Here is a 19,115-nt window from a genome sequence, read left to right as displayed (position 1 = left end):
GATGAACTTTCCAAGAAAATATATGCAAGAATATTTATGCTTGCACTCAGTGAATAGGAAATTAAGCAGCATTTCTGGTACCCTAAGTTTTGTACTAACCCACTGGGTAACATTCCACCAAGAGCTACCAACCACCACAAAAACATCAATAAAAAAGTCTGTGTTGTTTCCATGTACAGGTGTGATAAATAAAATACTTGAAATGTTACCATGCAAGAAATGACACTGTTACCTAATTTTCAAATATGCATCTACAGATAAATGATTTTTTAGTGAAAGACACAGCTGGTCCTGATTTTCTCCTAAGCAAATTTCTGAATTCCCTGTGTGACAGAGTCCTGAAAAGATAGATCCATGTTAGATTTCTAGATATCAGAGTTTAATGTAAAGACAAAACAGTACTGACCTGTAAGGTGCAGAGCATGAAATAATATTTTAGCAATAGTTCCAAAGATAAGATTGAATATTGAAGCAAAAGAATTAGAATCTATGTGTATGTGCACACACACATATATTTTGCACGTGCACAGAGATGAGAGTCAGATGTTTCCAATGTGTAATCAAAAGTAGTGCCTAGAGATGTGGCTTAAGGCATAGCCCATGGCCCATTTTACAGGGTTCCCATTACCATATACTTCAGGTGGAGCAGGGAGCAATGATGACTCAGGTGTTACTGAAGAAAATATGTTGCCATCATCTCATAGAAAATACCTTCTTTTCTAGTAATCAGTAAACAGTGTCTGCTTCTAATTTACTTCCCTGATTTTCTCACTCATTGCAGGAATGAGTTGAGAGTTATGTGAGAAATCATCCAATGATGGAGACCAGAGTTGAGGAATATAGTTCTCATGTCATGACACAAGGGATTTTCCATGAGGAAGTGGAGTGTATGCCTAGAACTGTTAAAAAAGCATTGTGTGGGCAGAGAGAACCCCTTGCTATTGGAGACCTATGGCAATGCCTTGATTCAGTAGGGCACATTTTATAAGAAAATCATTTTAAGATTAGAATTTATAAAAGATAGACACAATCTAGTGGCCATTGGGCTAAATGTGGCCTGCAGATGCCTTATGTTTATCCAGTGCCGTGTTTAATCAAGCTTTAATCTGAGTGTCTCTAGTCAGGGAGCAAATGCCATAGTTCATGGAAGGTGCTACCTGGTCTCTTCTCATGTTTCAATTAACAGTCTAGTAACTAAAGGCATTTGAGGTTCCCCTCCCAGTGTAGGTACAGGGGTGTCTGGTCTAGATGGAGTCAGGGTTCATGGCTTGGTGAGGGGAGCACAGAATGGGTTCATCCCTGACCCCTTTTGTGCAGTTTATTATCCTCACCACCAAATATAGTGTCCATCTTTTTTCTTAAACCATGAGCCTTCAGCTAAAGGATTTTGTCAAACCATTTTCTACAGTTATGAAAACAATATATGTTCTTTATTTTCTCCATTTAAAATAATTACGCTGAATAAATCGTTTCAAACAATACGACACTCTGTATCCTCCATGAAATTCAGATATGCCTAACCCCCACCCCCATTAAGAATCACTAATGTAGAATATGCATTAAGAAGATAACTCCAAATATACTGAATCCTCTTTTCTTGATTTCCACAAATTTGTATTTTTTTTTACCCCCATGTAGCTTTTACCATTAGGTGCCATCTTTTATTATGATATGTTTGGAGAACATCTGACCCTGTTAATCTTGTTGATAGACCCAAAGGAGCCAACAATAACCACTCATTTTGCGTCTTTTGGAAAGCCTTCCCTTCCTCCGTGAGAACATCATGTGTCACTATAACATTTGCCAATACCTAGTAAATTTAACACTGCTTACAACATGCAGCTGTGTTTCATTTCTAAATACAGCAAAAGTAATTGCGAACAGGTTCAAACTACAAAGAAATTCTAATGACTACCAATAAAATGCACCTAATACTCAACAGGAAATAACCCAATTGAGGGTTTTTTCCCCTCATGATTGATATAATTTTCTATTTTATAGTTCCAAGAAACTAATGGAAACACTCACAGAGGTGTTTTTTCCTTAAAATCTAGATGTTGCTGAGATTCTCATCAATTGCAGTAGGTTGATGACAGGTACAAGGAAATGGCAGACATGTAAATGATCCAAATTGTATTTGCTAATTAGCTCCCAAATTATTCCTGTCTTTTTCAGTTGGAAAGAAGACCCTTTCCACAGTTACGTAATTACCACAAAGAAATATAAATATCCTGTTCAGACCTAATATTCATGTGGAATATAAGTAGCTGAAGATATACACTTGCCCATATACAATAGATATATATATAAACAGCATCTTAACAGTCTTAAAGGGAAATTTCCTTTTAAAAGTTATGCTATTAAAAAAGGGTCCTAAAAACTATGAATCATAAACTATCAATATAAACTTAGTTTTATCTAGAACGCCTCCTTACTAGGAAAATTTCTTTTCTTCTTCATGATTTAGCTACCATACTTATTTTTCATTTTAGTCACAATGTTCTGCTAATCAAAACCAGTGATATAATCTAGAGAGATCTGGGGAATTAATTAGGTACCTCTCATTTCTACTCTGCTAATCTTCTTTATGCCTTCAGCTTAGGGAAAAGGAGCCCATCATTGACTGATAAACCAAGGAGATTCTATTTGCTATACAGAAGGATCTACTAAAAGGCTGGCAATGGTTTATAAATCTTTTAGTCCTATCCTGACACAGCAACACTTGAATGCTAACCTTGAAATGGAAAGCATTGTACTCTGTGTGGAAATCAAGTAGAGGTCTTACCATATTAGCTGATTTTATTTATATACTTTGCATATTTTAACCAGAGAGAGAGGGTGGAAGGGTGGGAGGGGATAAGTGGGGGTGGGGCAAAGATAGAGATTAATTAAAGAAAGCTACATGGAAGAGGTGGTATAGAGCCTCAAAGGATGCTTCATGATCATGTCACCTCTAACTGCAAACAGTCTGAATGGTGGCAAATCTGTCTGCCTGCTAACGTCAATAAAATGGATCCAAACAGAAATCCAGGTTGTTAACTTTTCATTTGAAGGGGAATGTTTGCAAAACGAAAAAGGACATCCCTTTTTCTTCCCAAGTAATCAGAAATATCCTGCTAATCAAAGACATTGCTCTTTCTAAGCCAGAGTAGAAAACTGAGAAGTCATATTACAATAAACAGAAAGATGCCACAGGTGCATCATGGATCTTTGAGATGACAATGAGAGTTGATTGCAATAATTCTCTAGAAGTTTGGATAACTGGACTTAGTCATCTGGAGTCTGATTGTATTCCACTGCTGTATGCACCCCTGATAAAGGACCTAACTTATTTCTTGATTATTAAATGCTGACTGACTGGTATCTGTATGCTACTTGTGTGAAAGCTCTTAACCAAAATACATGTTAAATTTTGTCTTGGGAATATTTACTTTAAGAAATTATAACATAAATATTTCCAGTTTAAATGAATTACAACTTCAGAAATAAAAAAGATAATTTTGGAAAAAATCTCTTCCAAGAAATCAGGACACAGGTCTTATATTTAATAAAAAGGAACACCATACTCAATTAACAATGCAGTTAGTGTCTTTAAAGTGGTTCTCAAATACCTCACTTTCAATTTTAGGAAAACAATGATTTCAATCACTTTTGAGTCCAATATAATGTAGATATATTTTGTAATTTATGGTGAAAGAAGTGATACATTCTAGTGAACTGTATACTTTAAAAATTATTTTTAAATGCTAAATTTTGTTACGTATATTTTACCAAAATAAAAAAAAATAGTAATCATTTAAAAAGAAGTGGTGTGATAAATATTCAAGGTGAAACAGCAGTTTAATAAATTATTAGAATCAGTTCTTTATAATGTTTGATTTCTGGGCACTGTCCAACCCACAATTTTTTTATAGTTATGTAGAGGTCTATAGAAATTCTGTATACTTGAAGAGAAATGATTACTATTCAAAATTTATTTTAAAGTTTCACCATCTACAGCAGATTTCAGAGAACTGGTTTTCACGTCCTTTTTTGTTGTTGTTTCTTTGTACTCTGCCAATAGTAATTATATGGTAGTGGAAAACTGAACACAGAGATTCTGACAGTCCATTTCATGTTTTTTTATACAGTTGTAGCTTCTTAAATCGAATTTCCTGCAGAATATAATGAAATTGTGAGTCTCATGTCCCCTTCTGAAATTGGGAGTAACTTTGTTACTGGCCCTGAGAAGTTTGTGCTCCATCTAGTAATGCATCAGGTTCATCACTCAACTGTGGATGTGAGCAATATCCCAATGTTTAGTCTGATTTTCCTAGAGACTATTTTTGCATTGCCAGAATAGAAATAGCCCCAGAGCATAGAATTTATGCCTCCGTAATGAATATGGTTAGTCCACAATCACAACCCAAGTACATGTTCTTAGCATCTTTATGACCCATATAATATATCATGGAGCTAAAGGCTGAAAGGAAACTAATTAACCTTTGATGAGATGAGGACACTGTAGGACAGCTGGCACTATGGAAGCACTATAATTCCCAGACTGAGACATTCACCTGGGCTCCATGCCACTGCAGATCTACAACCTATGTTTGGCACCAGCTTTCTTTATGGTGTCTACCAAGTGTGTCCACAAAAACAAAGCAAAATAAGTCAAGAGGTTACCCAAGGGAAGCCTACCCAGCTGGATGGATATAGAGAACATGGTAATAAGTTAAATTTCTAATATAGCTGTCCTCGAAGCCTTCTCCAGTTAAAGGAAATGATATACTTTGTAAGCTCATCACAGATCTTTCTACTTGAAAGGATTTTAATCATGCAGGTATGAAATTAAAGGAACACTCTCAAACCAAATAGAGGCATTAATATGCTCACTCTCATCACAATGGAACATGACACATTTTTCAATACTGTTTGATTCATATTAAATCTCAATTGAAGATAAAGGTTCAGTGAGTGGATCTATACCCAGTTTCCAGGATTCACATAATTTCTGAAATTACAGATACAGGATTGGTTGTCTTACAAACGTGCAGAAGAATAATGCTCACAAAATGTTTATTAATGTTCTGAAACTTGAGAGAGAAATCTCTTCGGAATTGTTTGACCTTCATTCTTATCATATGAGTTGACAGTTATTCTAGAAAGAAAATACAGAGCCTGTAAAACATCTTTCTCATCATATTGATCTTTCCATTGAATCTGGACAAACATTTTTATCTGGTGGCACATTAATGTGGCAAACACTTAGGCATTTATCTGGGAAAGACTAATGATGTCATCCCGGCTTCTCTACAATCACCTGTTCAATTTTCCACATGGGAAAGGGGAGAGCTCCATTTCCTTCTCTTAGCTCAAAAAAGGCTTAAGTGAATTATACTGAATTAATCTCCTTCCTTTTACTTATTACACTTAAATAAGACCAATTCTCAATTGTCTTTGTAAACTGTATACATATTACACAGTAGCATTAAGATAAAGTCTTAAATTGTATGGAGTGTTTAATCTATAAAATAATGATAGTACCTCACTACTAGTGACATTTTTATAACACATTTCCTTCTCTTAATAATCTAGTATCTTAGTAGTTCTAGTTTTGAAGGCCATATAACCGATACTTTGTTCTTCACAAAATGGTCTGCTTTGCTGATTACTAGAGCTATTGGCTTCTTTGAAGTTGCTTAGAAGAATGGAGAAGCATAACGGGACTTTTCAGTTAATAGAAGAAAAAGACATGCTAACAGTTTTAAACCATTTTGATCATATCTTTAGTGGCAAGTGACTTATGTGTAAGGAGGAATTACGATCCTAGGATGACGTGGGATGAAATAGTTTGTAGGTTCAACGTACTAGTAGAAGAGTCCAGAATCTCTCCACCTCCCATCACACTAAACACACACACACACACACACACACATACAGAATAATTTTTGTTGTTTAATAGAAAAATTATCTGCTAAAAGCGAGGGGAAATTTACAGACTATATATTGTATCATAGTATGTAATAACTATTAGAGTTGCATGGAAACGGTCCTAAGCAATCATCTGGTTCAAAGGACCTTGTTGCAAGTGAAGATATGCTAGGACCCACCTGAAGAAATTGTGATTTAGTGGACCTGGGATGAGATCCAAGAATCTGCTTTTTAAATAAGCATCCCAGGTACTTCTAATGCAGGTGTTCCATGGGTCACAGAGAACATTACTTTAACCCCTCATTAAAGAATACTGGTTCTGAATACTAAAGTGAATGTGGCATGAGGAAGTTCTTGTGGTCTTGGAATTAAGTTGTGGCAGAACTCTTTGTTTTGAGGCTGATACTAATGAAGACTGCTTAGGGACAATGCCGATTTCCTAGGAGAGGCTACACGATTTGCGTAACCCAATAGAGAAAAGGAGAAAAAGGATGAAATTCAAACTTAAAGAAACTTCTGTGAAAGTGAATTGTCTCACCACACCAAGGATTTGTAGCAGGAAGGACAAAGAGACCCCTAAGTGAAAAAAACTTACGATGAGGAAAATGGTTTGGTAATCTGAGCATACAAGGATCTCAGAATTTGTAGCAGAGAGTGGCTAAGGTTGGATTCCCTTCAGGACTCATGTCAGTAGTAAAATGATTGAATTCTTTTCTTCTCCCCTCACTTTGAAACCTGTCTATCACTTCTCTCCTTGGGGAGGGGGTGAGATCCCAGGATTTATGGATATTTAGGAAAGTGAAATGAGGTCTAAAGGAAGAGAGAGCTAATGCTCTCCCTGCTAATTAGGACAGATCAGGAATCAAATTATTATTAGAGAAAATAAAATAAATGTACCCCTAGTTTACAAACTAGGTCAGAACAAAGTACACAAGATTAAAGGCAGAGAGGAATGAGCTTATTTATTTTTTCTACCTGCTAATGCACCAGAATAAGATAATGAATATCAACTTTGTCTAAACTTTAAGGTCAAAGAGAATGGCTATGTGAATTCTGGCAATGTATTCACTTTAATAAAATTTGATCACTATAGAATAATTTGTGCAGCTTGATATATAGGAATTTTACTCAAATTTATATCAAAGTAACTATCATATCCATTTTTTATAACATGTTAGATATTTTTTCAAATTTAATCTCTTAATTTTACAAATTCTGATAAAGACACATTATCAACTAATCATTTTTACTGTTTTACCAATGTTCTCAGTCCAATAAATAAAAAACACAAGAGTAAATTCATCTTTCTTCATTTTTTGTTATAAAAATCATTCTTCACCTTAAACTTAACCTTTATCTGTGCCTTCATTTTTCTGCAAGGTATTTATCAATTTTATAATTTATATTCACCAGCAGGAAGTCTGTTCTGATTTTCAATATTTTCTTCATATTTCACCTCCTTGGTCTTAACCACTGTCTGTATGGTTATATTCCTTTTATGTTTAATGCCTCTTCAAATACAAAGTTTCATTTATTACCTCTACAAACTTATTCAATCCTTACTTTTGACAAAGCAACATTAAGTTTTCCCTTAAACTTGGAAAGAATGTCAGAATACAGTTTATTAATTTATTTAGAGAATATTTATTAAGCATCTACTATGGACTGCACACATCCCATTTGCTGCAACACTACAAAAGCTGTAGTGCAAAATATTATTCTAGAACTCAACATCTGACCACAGAAAAATACCCACTCTATCCATGTATTATAAAAAGCATGTCAACAAAAATCCATCCGCTCTATGTTAAGATAATGATGACCAAATTTGGAATTTTTGTGAAATGTATTTTTGATGACCTATCATTGTTACATTAGGTGGATGGCATTAAAAGTAGAGACAAGGATGGAAGGAAGGAAGGGGAAGTGAAAGAGAGGGAGACATAGAAAGGGAGGGAGGAAGGTCCTCAATGCTTTGATCAAGCCAAATTTATCCTTCCTACCAAAGAGACATACCTATTTCATTAAGGAAAAGCTCTGAGAAAGCAAAATTACTTTACTTGGATGAGCAGCTAGAATTGTATCCTCTTGTATTTCTCTGACATATTATACTGTAGAGTTGCTTATAAAAAGATTCTGTAAAATTAACAGCAGTTTAAAGAAAATGGAAAGTACCTAGCTAGCCACAATGCTTTTGCCCGAAACTATTAAAATATATTGAAAATATATTTTCCTTATACTTTTTATTCTTCTCTATCTCCTCATTGTTCCTTAGACATATGCAAGAAAAACTTTTATAATTCTCACCTTCTTATTCCTGGGTCTCAAACAAGTTTAGACGTTATGTTTATAATTAACTTTATTGTCATTATTATCATTTAATTATTTTGTTTTGATTGTTATATATGAGAAAGCAGAAACTAAGTTAGACCTTTGTATGCATAACTGCTAGTACATAATAAGAGTCCTATAATTGTTTTTTGAATGAAATGAAATTTGTAAAAAAAAAAAAAAAGGAATGTATAAATCTATATATTAACATTTCATATAAAACACATGACATAATTTTAAAATAATCACTGAAAATTTGACTATGGGACAACCTAAGAATATTTGGGGGATTAAAAAGTGCATTGGGTAAATGTCTATTTAGGTCTTCCACCCAATTTTTGATTGGGTTGTTTGTTTTTTGATATTGAGCTGCTTGTGTATTTTGGAGATTAATCCTTTGTCAGCTGCTTCATTTGCAAATATTTTCTCCCATTCTGAGGGTTGTCTTTTCATCTTGTTTATGGTTTCCCTTTCCTTTGCTGTGCAAAAGCTTTTAAGCTTAATTAGGTCCTGCTTATTTATTTTTGTTTTTATTTTCATTATTCTAGGAGGTGGGTCAGAAAGGATCTTGCTGTGATTTATGTCAAAGAGTGTTCTGCCTATGTTTTCTTCTAAGAGTTTTATAAGTGTCTGGCCTTACATTTAGGTCTTTAATCCATTTTGAGTTTATTTTTGTGTATGGTGTTAGGAAATGTTCTAATTTCATTCTTTTAAATGTAGCTGTCCAGTTTTCCCAGCACCACTTATTGAAGAAGCTGTCTTTTCTCCACTGTATATTCTTGCCTCCTTTATCAAAGATAAGGTGACCATAGGTGCATGGGTTTATCTCTGGGCTTTCTATCCTGTTCCACTGACCTATATTTCTGTTTTTGTGCCAGCACCATACTGTCTTGATTACTGTAGCTTTGTAGTATAGTCTGAAGTCAGGGAGCCTGATTCCTCCAGCTCCATTTTTCGTTCTCAAGATTGCTTTGGCTATTCGGGGTCTTTTGTGTTTCCATACAAACTGTAAAATGTTTTGTTCTAGTTCTGTGAAAAATGCCATTGGTAATTTGATAGGGATTGCATTGAATCTGTAGATTGCTTTGGGTAGTGTAGTCATTTTCACAATCCAAGAACATGGTATATCTCTCTATCTGTCTGTGTTGTCTTTGATTTCTTTCATCAGTATCTCATAGCTTTCTGCATACAGGTATTTTGCCTCCTTAGGTAGGTTTACTCCTAGGTATTGTATTCTTTTAGTTGCAATAGTAAATGGGATTCTTTCCTTAATTTCTCTTTCCGATTTTTCATTGTTAGTGTATAGGAATGCAAGAGATTTCTGTGTATTAATTTTGTATCCTGTGACTTTACTAAATTCATTGATTAGCTGTAGTAGTTTTCTGGTACAGATGTCCAACAAACACATGAAAAGATGCCCAACATCACTAATTATTAGAAAAGTGCAAGTCAAAACCACAATGAGGTATAACGTCACACCAGTCAGAATTGCCATCATCAAAAAATCTACAAACAATAAATGCTGGAGAGGGTGTGGAGAAAAGGGAACCCTCTTGCACTGTTGGTGGGAATGTAAATTGATACAGCCACTATGGAGAACGGTATGGAGGTTCCTTAAAAAACTAAAAATAGAACTACCGTATGACCCAACAATCCCACTACTGGGCATATACCCTGAGAAACCATAATTCAAAAAGGTACGTGTACCACCATATTCATTGCAGCACTATTTACAATAGCCAGGACATGAAAGCAACCTAAATGTCCATCAACAGATGAATGGATAAAGAAGATATGGTACATATATACAATGGAATATTACTCAGTCATAAAATGGAACAAAATTGGATCATTTGCAGTGATATGGATGAACCTAGAATCTGTCATACAGAGAGAAGTAAGTCAGAAAGAGAAAAACATATATCGTATATTAACACATGTATATGGAATCTAGAAAAATGGTACTGGTGAACCTATTGCAGGGCAGAAAAAGAGACGCAGCCGTAGAGAATGGACTTGGGGACACAGGGCGGGAAGGGGAGGGTGAGGTGAATTGAGAGAGTAGCACTGACATATATAACTACCATGTGTAAAATAGCTAGCTAGTGGGAAGCAGCTGTATAGCACAGGGAGCTCAGCTCGGTGCTCCATGATGAACTAGAGGGGTGGGACGGGGGGAGGGGGTGGGAGGGAGGGGATATATGTATACATGTAACTGATTCACTTTGTCATACAGCAGAAACTAACACAACATTGTAAAGCAATTATACTCCAATAAAAAAAAGAAAATGCAAATCAAAACCATAATGAGTATCACTTCACATCCACTATGATAGCTTCATCAAAGTTCTGGGCAGTAACAAGTGTTGACAAGGAGGTGGAGAATTTGGAACCCTTGTACATTGCTAGTGGGAACATAAAATGATGAAAACTGCTTTGGAAAAGTTTGGCAGATTTTCAAATGTTAAACGTAATGTTACCACATGACTGAGCAATTCTACTCCCAGGTATACACCCAAAAGAGATGAAAACACACATTCACATGAAAACTTGTATGCAAATGTTAATAGCAGCATTATTCATAATAGCCAAAAAGTGGAAACTACCCAAACGTCCAACAACTGATGAATGAATGAACAAAATGTGGTATACCCATATAAAGGAATATTATTTGGCCACAGAAAGAATGAAGTACTGATCTATGATACAGCATGGATAAACCTTAAAAACCTTCATTTTATTCATATGAAATGTCCAGAACAGGCAAATCCAGAGACACAGAAAATAAATCAGTGCTTTCCAGGGATCAGTGGAGGAGGCATGGGGCATGACTGCTAAGGGATATGGGGTTTCTTTTGGGAGTGATAAAGATGCTCTAAAATTAGATAGTGGTGATGGTTACATAACTCTGTTAATGTACTGAAAACCAGTGATTTACACACTGTAAAAGGATGAATTTTATGATATGCGAATTATAGTCCAATAAAGCTATCATTTTTTAATTTAAAGTAAGTGGATTTCGGAAAAAATCCAGTTGATAATTGTGCACTGCACAGTAATAAATATAAGTGAATATATAACACATTTTTTCTTAAATTATCTAATTTACTAAATTATACATATCCCAGTTTTCTTTTGCTTAGGGTTTGCTTGGTATATCTTTTTTTACTGTTTTGGTTTCAACCTTTCTGTGTGTTTATATGTTAAGTATACTTCTTATAAAGAAAAAATAGTGAAGTCTTGCTATTTTTTATATCTAGTCCTTAATGGTAGAGATTAGGACACAGACACATGCACAGAGAGAAGACCATGTAAAGATATAGGGAGAAGACTGCCATGCACATGCCAAGGCGGGAGGCCTGAAACAGAAAAAAACACTTTTGCCAACACCTTGATCTTGGACATCTATTCTCCAGAATTGTGAGAAAATAAATTTGTGTTTTTAAAGCCACCTAACCTATGTTATTTTATTATGACAACCCTAGCAATGTAATACAGATTAACTATGTCCAGTTGCACAGTTGTGCTCCATGCGGTATCAGCTAGGGTTTCAGTCACATAGGACCCACCTGGGTTGCCATGTCCAAGATGGCTCAGGAGCTTAACAAGCATTTAGTGCTTTCTGTCAGCTGGTAATTCATTTAGGGCTGTCAAACTGAGCCTCTTATTTCTCCTCCATTTTGACTCTCCATGTGACTTGGGCTTCTCAGAGCATTCTTGCTGGGTTCCAAGAAGCAGGAAAGGGAATCTACCAGTTCTCATAGAACCTAGGTTCAGAAGCATTATTTGCATTATCAAAACCAATTACAAGGCCAGATTAGATTCAGTTGGAAGGGAAGTAAGTTCCATCTCTTGATATGAAGAGAGGCAGCCAGCCATGTTCAAGGAGGAGAAAAACTGTTAGAAACCATCACTGGAGAACATATAGCATAGCATCCTTGATTCATTAGACTCTACCTTAAATTTGGACTTTTATCCCTTATATTTCAATAGATCAGTGCCTTTAACCATTCTCCTACCCTCTGTACTATTACTGTCATATACTAATCTTCCACAAATGTTAGAAACTCTGAAACATATAGTCATTAATCTTCTTTCAGTATTCAGTATTTTTTAATATGTATTCACATATATATTATTTCCAGGGTTCTTTGTTTCTTTCTGTGGCTTCTTGCTTCACTTCAGATGATTTCTTTCAGTCTGAAGGACCTCTTTAGTATTTCCTGTATTGTCTACTGGAATTCATATTTTGTTTGTTTGAAAATATCTCTATTTTAACTTCATTTTTGAAGAATATTTTTGCTTGGATAGATTCTGGATTGGCGGGTTGTTTCCCCCATACCAACAGATGTTCCACTGTGTTTTGGCTTCCATAGTTACTGTTTAAGTCAGCTGTAATCTCATTATTTCTCCTTTCATTAAGTACTGTGCCCCTTACCCCAGTTGTTTTCATAAAATTATCTTTAAAGATGTTTGACTATTTTATAGTTAGATGTGGCCTTCTTTTTAATTAGCCTGCTTAGGGTTCCCTGAACTTACTAAAAGCATATTTTGATGCTTTATCAGTTTCAGTGATTCCTTGGTTAGCATCTTTTCAAATAATGCTGTCCTTTTCTCTCTTCCGGGACTCCAATTTCAAACATACTAGTCAAGTTGACTATATCTTGCATGTCTCTTAACATACTGCTCTGTTCTTTTGTACTGTGCACTTTAGTTTGGATATTTCATTACTCTGAGTTCACTAATCTAGTCTTCTGTAGTGTTCAATTTCCTCTTAAGGCCACCAATAACCTCTTAATTTTAAACATCCTATTTTTCAGTTCTAAAACAACACTGTCAAACTACATACAGCCCATGGGCCATATACAGCCCACAACCTATTTTTGTAAAGAAAGTTTTATTGAAATATAGCCACATCCACTTGATTATGTATCATTTATGGCTGCTTTCACACTACAGCAGTGGAGTTAAATACTTGTGACAGAAACCACATGGCCCACAAAATCCAGAGTATTCATTACTTGGCCCTTTACAAAAAATGTTACCTCTGTTCTAGAATGCCCAATTGTTTTTTTAATATGGATTCCAATTCTCTGTTGAAATTCTCCAGTTCATTTTATTCATCTTTTCTTCAGTTACTTTAACATTTTTCTATTAATTATTTTAAAGTCCTTGACTACTATCTCCAACAATTGGATAATTTCTAGGTCTGCTTCTATTGTCTGATTTTTCTCTTCATTTATAGCCGCATTTTCCTGACCCTTCTCATGTCTAACTTTTTAAAAATTATGTTCCAGTCATTGTTTATAAAAGAACAATAGAGACTGAAGTCATAGTTACTTTTATCCAGGGAGGACTGGCAGGAGTTTGAAGGGTCACTTACAATTCTAACAAATACATGTGTTGGGCCTAAGATTCTCCTTTAGTTAGTTATAGTCCACAAGTATCTCAACAGCAAGCTTTGTAGCGTGTTTGGCATAGTATCTGCCCTCTAGTGGCACTTCTTCTAAGCACCATGAGGTGCTATCCCCTCTTTCCCTTCTTTCACCCACTGTAGCCTTCCCTGGCTTTTAGCTGATATACTGGCATGCTGCTGCCTCTTCCCTGAAAGACTGTCTTTTGGAGGTTTGGAGCTTAACTATTTAGCTCCTCACCTCACACAGATTCGAAATCTGGCAAAGAGAGCTTGAATATATTTTTTGCAAACCCCTTCCTTTAGAATAATTTTGATACCAAAACACTATGAGACTGGATTTATTTCACTGTGCCCTTCTAAGTAGCCCCAGCTTTCTGCACTACCATAGCACTCAGCAAATTTCCTGTTAGAAAACCCAGCTGTACATTTGGGGCTTCTCTAAGATTTCAATCTGTCATACCAGACAACATGTCCCAAAAGCTCTTCTGGTTTCCAATTTCTCTTCTGGTTCCTATTAGAGTCCTTCTGCCTCTAGTTGGGGATCTTCAGTCTCAGCAGGGGGAAAAAAAATCCAGTGGATAATCTCAGTTCACCCAAGGAAAGCTTTTCTCCCTCTAGAATTTAATTCATGTAGTCTTACTTGGTTCCACAGCTCTACAATGTTTTAAGAAGTATGATTTTTATAATTCACTCATTTCTTTCAGTTGAAATGATTGCTTCAACCTATTACATCTTACTTGGAAGTGGAAATCCCACATTAAATATAATCCTAACTGCTATATTTAAGAACCTGAACAGTATAATCTGTAACTTACCTGTCTGCCTTTTTCTGTTACTGCTCCCTAGCTCACATGCTATGGTACAGCAAAATTGGATTTTTTAGTGTTTTTTAATAACAAACCAAATTTTCTTGCCTCGTGAGTCCCTGCTCATGCTGGTTGAAGCATCCTGTGCTTGCTTGAATTCTGTATGTTCTCAGTCTCACTTCAAATGCCATTCTTTTATGCAGTCTTTCTTAAATCCTCAATTGGAAATTATCTCTCCCTGCTTTAAAACACTTTACAGTATATTATACCTTCCTTATAAAACAAAATATTTTGTCTTATCTTCTCACTTTTTATTAAAAAAATTAATCATCTTATCTCCTTCAGTAGGCAGATTATAAATGCCTTACAAGTAAGGTGTAGGCAAGTCCTTACAAGTAAGGACTGTGCTTGAGTCACTCTATTGGTCCTTAAGCATCTTGCAGATAAAAGGTTGAGATGGGACAACTGTTCACTTGACAACTCCTTATTCTGTCATCGCTGTCTCTGCCTCTGTGATAGGCGTGGAATAGCCAATTTTGAAATAGCTTTACTGAGGTATAATTGACTTACAATAAACTGTACATATTTGATGTGTACTACTTGACAACTTATGACATAAGTATACACCCATGAAATCATAACCACAATCCAAATACTGAACTGCAAAGTCTCTTCATTCCCCTTTGTAATCTCTCCCTTCTGCCTCCAAACCCACATAACCACTGATTTATTTTCTGTTACTACAGATTAATCTGTGTTTTTCTGAATTTTAAATAAACAAAATCATACAGTGAGTACTCTTTGTTTGGCTTGTTTTCACAGTGTAATTATTTTGAGATTCATACATGTTGTTCCATGTTGATGGATATTTGGATTGCTTTTATACAGGGATTATTACAAATAAAGCTGTTATGAGCTTTCATGTACAAAACTTCATGTGGACATATGTTTTCACTTTTTGGGTGAATACCTAGACGTAGAATGGCTGGATCATATGGTAAGTGTGTATTTAACTATTTAAGAAGCTGTAAAACTGTTTTCCCAAGTGATTTTATCCTTTTAAATTCCCACCAACAGTTTATGAGATTTCCAGTTTCTCTTTATCCTTGACAACATGTGGTATAATCTTTTTTATTTTAACTATCCTAATAGGTATGTAGTCATATCTAATTGTAGTTTTAATTTGTGCTTTTCTAGTGTCAAAATACAGTCAGCATTTTTTGTGCGATTATTTGCCGTCTATTCATTTCTTAACAAGGTATACACATACACATACAAATACACAGAATCACTATTAATTAAACCCTCATTAATTCACTGACCCAATATTGGCCAGACACCCTAATTTAGGAATGTGTATTTGGAATTTACAAAGAGAAACAATCTCTTTGAGTGACTAAGCATGTAAAATGTTACCAAAGGTACTGTGGGCAGCCTTATCTCTTTGTAACTCTTTGAAGCAAATGAAGCTAATTTACCAACAGAGAGAACAAAATACATATTTAGAGAGAGGAAGAGATGGGACAGAGAGACAGAATACTGTTTGGATTCCACATATCTAAATTCCAGTTCTCATCATTCCTGAATCCCAACTGCTTCCTGAGATCAGGTCTCAGAGGTACAACTTTTTTCTTGTTGATTTAACCTAGGTCCATCTGTCTTCTATAATTTGCAACTGAAGTTCCTCAAGCAGTGCTTATTTAATTCATTAAATATCTGTACACTATCATAAGTAGGTTTTAAAGGTTGAATGACTATTTCAGAGCAGTTCAAATATTTATTCTTTTTTAAGGTGCTATATTTGGCAAGTATAATTTCATCGCATGTAAATATACCACACGTCATTGTTTTCATTTCTAGTTTATAATAATAACCTCTATATAGTGTTTTCACAGGATTAATGGCTGGATGGGGTTACTGGCTCTCAGCTATGCCATGGGCCATCAACTCTTCTCAGTTGGCCACTAATCCCCAGGAAATGCCTTGTACCTCAATCATTATGGTTTAATTAGGTCATTAAGAAGCTGCTGGTTAATTGCCACATTACAAGCATCAAGAGATGGGCAGGTGGCTGCAAAGACCAGAAGAATCACAGCATTCACAAAAACAGAATACGTGTATGTGTGTGTGTGCGTGTGCGTGTGTGTAAGATATTAGAAAATGTTTCTGTATTTTTACCTGATAATTTTCAATTAAGGATATATTTATAAAATTACATTTTTTAAATTTTGGGGGCACTGCCCATGGGGGTTCCACCTCCAAATTCACTGTGGCCTGGCCTTGGATGTGACCCTGAGCCCACAGCCACCCACCACAAAATATTTTTGAATAAGAAATATAATTGTATCAATAAGCCCTGAAGAATATATCAAGTTTCAAATTTGACAAAGAATAATTGCCTAAAGTTTTTTCTAAGTGTGATTTAATATTGGGACATATAATTGGCAAGTTTCAAATCTAGATGTTCTATCAACTAGGTACCTTGTCTTGGTTAAGCCCTTTGTTTGTTCTGAATCTCAGCCCTCTCATCCATAAGTTGCAAAAGCTGTACTAAAATTTGGGGTGTTCTGAGATTTTATTTAAATTTTAATTTTTGAAAAACATATTAAAGCTAAGAAAAATTTTAGTCTTGCACAAGAAATATGAATTATCTTAGACTTTCACTGAATCCTGTTTATCTTATAGCCTCACACTGAGAATGTAAAAATCATAGTTTTCACAAATCACCAGTATCAAGAATAAAAGCATTTTCACTATACAACCTGCATATATTTAAAAGATAATAGGAGAATATTTTGAACAATTTTATGTCAATAATTTTAGCAATTTATATGAAATAAACAAATTCCCTAAGAGATACCAACTATCAATGCTCTCTTAGGAAAAAAATTGATACATCTATTAAAGAAATTAAATTTGTGATAAAATTTTTTCTCACAAAGAAAACTCTACAACCAAGTGGCTATACCAAACGTTTAACAAGTAAATTATACTTATTCTACACAAGTTTTTCCAAAGCATCTAGACACATGCTCTTATAATCACATTCTTCTGGAAGATAATATATATAGGAAAAGAGTCATTAGTTTGAATTTGGTAAATAAGATACTTCAGTTTTGACACTAAGACTCTGAACTTGATGGGAGAAAGGTTTACAGTTCCTTTCAGAATAAGAGTATTGCAAAATAAAGAGAAATACACAATATCAATATTAAGAAAAACTGCATGAACTTCATGATACAAAATTAGTGCAAAAGGAATATTTACTATTGAATTAATATAATGGATTTACTTTCTGACAATATGACACTAGAAAATTATACGTGGATTGATATTCCATGTAGCATAAATTGTGAGGCCCAAATTAATAAATGAGCAAACGTTTATGGATAAAGATTATTTTTTAAATGTAGTAACTAACATATCTTAAGGTTAATTCAATTAAAAACATTTATTAAAATCTGGTAGGTACTGTGAGAATTTATGCTGGGAAAACAAGATGAAATCCAATGAATTTTTTTAAATCTAGGTTGCTTTCTCTGTCCACATTTTCTGAATGGCACAGTTCATCACATTCTTATTCATTAAACAGTACTGCTTTTTGGTTGTGTACATTACAGTTGGAAACATTTGTGCCCACGAGACCGTTACTCTACACACATCTGCAATGCAGATAATAATAACTGACAGTCTCAGGACCAGAGAGAAGACAAATACATTGGAAGGTTTCTGTTAGTTAACATGGACATTAGGGCAAAAGTGTATCTGAATTATAAGCTGTTTAAAACTCAAAGGAGTGAGAGTTCTACATTTTCCCCTAGAGAACAGTTCAGCCTAGCAACAGATCAGCCTAGTTGGAAATCTATGATAACAGAAATTAAAGACCAAAAGAAGGTTGGTATTCAGGGTCAAGGAGGTATGGGAAATGCCATACTCTCTTACTAACTTCCTGTCTATAATGATGCCGATTTGTTTTTTGGACTGTCCTCCACTAGACTGTATTCATTCATTCAGCCAATGTATGACAACACACTTGTGACGGAATCTGTTCTAAGTCCCGGAATCACAGTGCAGAACAAGGGAGAGTAAGTTCTAGCTCTGATGGTGCTTATACTGCAGTGCCGAAGGAGCATAAAATAAACACTTTTAAAGAGGCTGAAGCATAATTTAGCGTAATAGAGTAGGAAATTTAGATAACTTAGATTGAGTCATCAGGGAAGACCACTAAGAGACAGTGCCATTTGAGCTGGGATTGAATGGGCAGAAGCAGCCAGCCTGTGAAGATCCATGGAAGAGAACATCCTGAAGGCAGAAAGAACTGCTGGTCCACAAATAGTGAAGTGGGGATAAGAAGATGCATCTGGCTAGAATGTAACAGGTGAGAGAGACGCAAAATGAGGTGAGATCAGGGAGCGCTTATATGCAGCTGAGAAGTTGGGACTAAGTACATTTGTACACAGTCTCAAAATGCTGAACCATTGGAAATACGAGTGTAAAATCTCAGGAAGAGACGAAGCCCATGATACGGATTTGGGATTCCTTGGCATATAGATCATATTTAGGATTGTGTGATTGAATGAAAAATTATAAATAGAGAACAGAAAGGCCCCAAGATAGGGAAGTAGGCTATTCCTAAAATGTGATTATGT

The 19,115-nt window shown here is 35.2% G+C and overlaps 1 long non-coding RNA gene across 1 annotated transcript in view; it reads left to right on the top strand.

Moving 5' to 3' along the window:
- Positions 1-19,115, top strand: part of LOC137220892 (uncharacterized) — a 318,969-nt gene that overhangs the window by 287,543 nt on the left and 12,311 nt on the right. The gene's annotated exons all lie outside the window — the stretch shown is intronic.

This window comes from Pseudorca crassidens, chromosome 3, assembly GCF_039906515.1.
Source record: "Pseudorca crassidens isolate mPseCra1 chromosome 3, mPseCra1.hap1, whole genome shotgun sequence".
Taxonomy (NCBI): Eukaryota; Metazoa; Chordata; class Mammalia; order Artiodactyla; family Delphinidae; genus Pseudorca; species Pseudorca crassidens.
This window is presented reverse-complemented; position numbering and strand designations above follow the sequence as displayed.